Genomic DNA, 3,137 nt, shown 5'->3' on the forward strand with positions numbered 1-3,137 from the left:
TTGTTTCGATGTTATTTTTTGTTTTTTCGGGGGGGTGGGGTGGGGGGGGGGGGGGGCTTTTTTCTAAATCTGCGGACATTTTTCTTAGATTTTTCGAGATATATTATTATTATTATCAAATGGTCGGCCCCCTTATTACCCTTTTGCATGAATGTATCGTTATGCTGACATGACTGTATGATTTGTATATATATGAAGTGGTATCTTTTGACATGTCGTTCAACACATTTCATATTAGGCCAGTATAGACACGTGTTCTTCGGACTCGCCTCATGGCAACTTTATTTCAATTCTTTTTCGGATTTTGGGATGGGGGGAGGGGGGTAAATCAGTGATATCAAATATGTGGTCTCTAAGCAGTTTATGTGATATTTATATCTGTTACAAAAGCAATAATCCAAAAGTAAAAGTTGTCATTTGAAACGAAGAAATAAAATTGTCCAAGAATCCGAAGAACAAACAACGAACATGTTATGCTGTTAAAATATTTTGAATGTTCAATACAGTCGAGGGGGCCCATGCATCAGTCATTGAGTGAGTTGCGTCCATTAAATGTGCCAGGATTCGCTGATCATGGATTTTGAACCCGTAACCATGGCAAACGTCCTGCATCACTTCGGGTCACCTCCCACATTAACCTGACACGGCGTGATGTAACTGGAATAATGTTCAAACCGGCGTTAAACCAAACTCACTCCCTTCTCACGTCTTAGGGATTTATACCAACTTGGTCTGATTGACTGTATCCAAAGATGCATGATTGATAGTATGATTGACATAGTGATTTTGTAGCTGTGTATAATGACACATACAATCAAAACCTGCCCCCACAGGAGATATTGCTTGTGTGAGCTCAAACAATATCTCCTTGGAGATGGTGTTGCCTGACCTCTGATTCTTTGATTGGCACATGCGTTAGCTAAAGGTTTAAATGTTCAAGTCACTTGTCATTCTATTTTAGGGTATTTCGCGACAGCATAAACTCCTGACCATTAACCAATTTACAATTTCAACAAAAGAAAGTCAGTTCGTTCATTTTATATTCTGAATTTTAAAAAACACATGTAAAGGCAATATTCAGGTAGTGGATTCTAGCAAATCCGCTACATAAGATATCTAGGCCGTAATAGTGTCAAATTAAAAGCGCATTTGATATTTCTTTGCGAGGTGATGCGCCTTCATAATTTCAAGAAGGTCAGAAGGGTCAACGTGGTCATCAAATTAATACATGTTTTCGTACTTAGTGATTGAAAATGCAATTGGACGATGAATAGAATCTCTACCCCGTGTCTTTTGATATCAAATATATCAACATTGGTCGTAAAAGGTTGAACGCCTGCATTTTAGGTCAAATGGGGTTTAACGTCCAGTGTTGCGCGTGCGTGCGTGCGTGTGTGTGCGTATGTGCGTGTGTGCGTGTGTGTGCGTGCGTGCGTGTGGCTGCTTTAACTAGCCCCGACTAATCCCGGTTTTATAGTGCTAGCCCACTGAGTCACCATGCCGCAGTTTAACAGGAATACCCTACTCAGACACAGTACGCTGCCTCCGAGCCGACCAGTCCTTATTTTATCACCTATGCCGAGCGCTACGCAGGGGAACATTAAGTATTTTGGTATGACTCGGCCAGGGTTCGAACCCCGAACTTCCGCTCATCAAGCTGATGAACTATCCACTACACCGCGGAGGCAAACGTAATGTATTTGAACTAGGAGAGATCCTTATATCATGACGTTCGATAAATTACAATAATTTTTTATTATTATTCTTTAATCAACTTCTTTGGCCATACCTCTCTCATGGGGGATTGCTTATAGGAGCCCTGGAAATAATCGGGATTCAAGATCATATGTTTAAGATGTTGCCCACTGTAAATACTCAATGTCCTAATCATTTGGAGCGTAAATCTGTCATCACAGACCGATTAGTTATTTTTTGATAGCACCGAATTGGCCAAGATTGTGAGTTCTTGCATAGAACGTGACGGTTGCCATGGAAACACGACAGCTGATAGGAAATGGTTTCATTCATGCACATACGCCTTCCCCCAAAAATGACATCAACACGGAATTTTAGACTTCAAGGACATGTTTGGAAAATTCAGTTTTACCCCATTTATATTACATTCAAACTGCGTCGCTGTGATGGATTTGTTTTTAAAGTTTTAAACATGTTCTCGAAACGCTGGAAAAATAATTTGTCCTCATGTTTTACACTTAAGTGAGTGAGTGAGTTATATTTAAAGTCACATCGGCAATATTGCAGCCATATCGTGACTTTACTCTTAAGTAAACCATTAACTGTATATACTTGATGTCCTGAAAAAAATGAGTTGTGAGTTAGAATTGCCTCTCTCTCTCTCTCTCCCTCTCTCTCTCTCTCTCTCTCTCACTCTCTCTCTCTCTCTCTTTCTCTCTCTCTCTCCTTCCCTCCCTCTCTCTCTCTCTCTCTCTCCCTCTCTCTCAATGTAATCGCGAAACGTGGCATCCATTGTGATGTGACTAAACCGGATAGGTTCCCCAACGGATGCAATTTGAACCCCTGATTATTATGGAAGCTTGCGTGTGCATTAGATGGACACTGTCCCAAAAAATGTTCTCTGATACATGGTGAATTGGAAATGTAATGCTTATTTGGGTTTCATCTCTCTCTCTCTCTCTCTCTCTCTCTCTCTCTCTCTCTCTCTCTCTCTCTCTCTCTCTCTCTCGCTCTCCCTCTCTCTCTCTCTCGCTCTCTCTCTCTCTCTCTCTCTCTCTCTCTCTCTCGCTCTCTCTCTCTCTCGCTCTCTCTCTCTCACACACACACACACACACACACACATACACGCATATAAGTGAAATGATCTTAAACGCTACGTCAAACCCAGTTTCTCCTCACATCACCCAATAACATAAATATAAACCTCTTTTCCTCTAAAGATATTTTAGTGGTTTCCTTGTTTATTTGTATGCAACATAGGATATTTATGCAGGAACATTCGAAAAATATATATTCAGGGGTATGTAAATATTGGCTGCGAAAGCTACATTTCAATAATGGGTAAAGAAATAACAGCAGGATTGGGCGTGGAGTATTTTTATTTAACCACCGAGCATCGGGCCGGTCACAGTCGTGATTACATATAGACATTTTCGTAAACT

The sequence above is a fragment of the Haliotis cracherodii genome, unplaced genomic scaffold (assembly GCF_022045235.1).
Source record: "Haliotis cracherodii isolate W230 unplaced genomic scaffold, xgHalCrac1.p SCAF_14, whole genome shotgun sequence".
NCBI lineage: Eukaryota > Metazoa > Mollusca > Gastropoda > Lepetellida > Haliotidae > Haliotis > Haliotis cracherodii.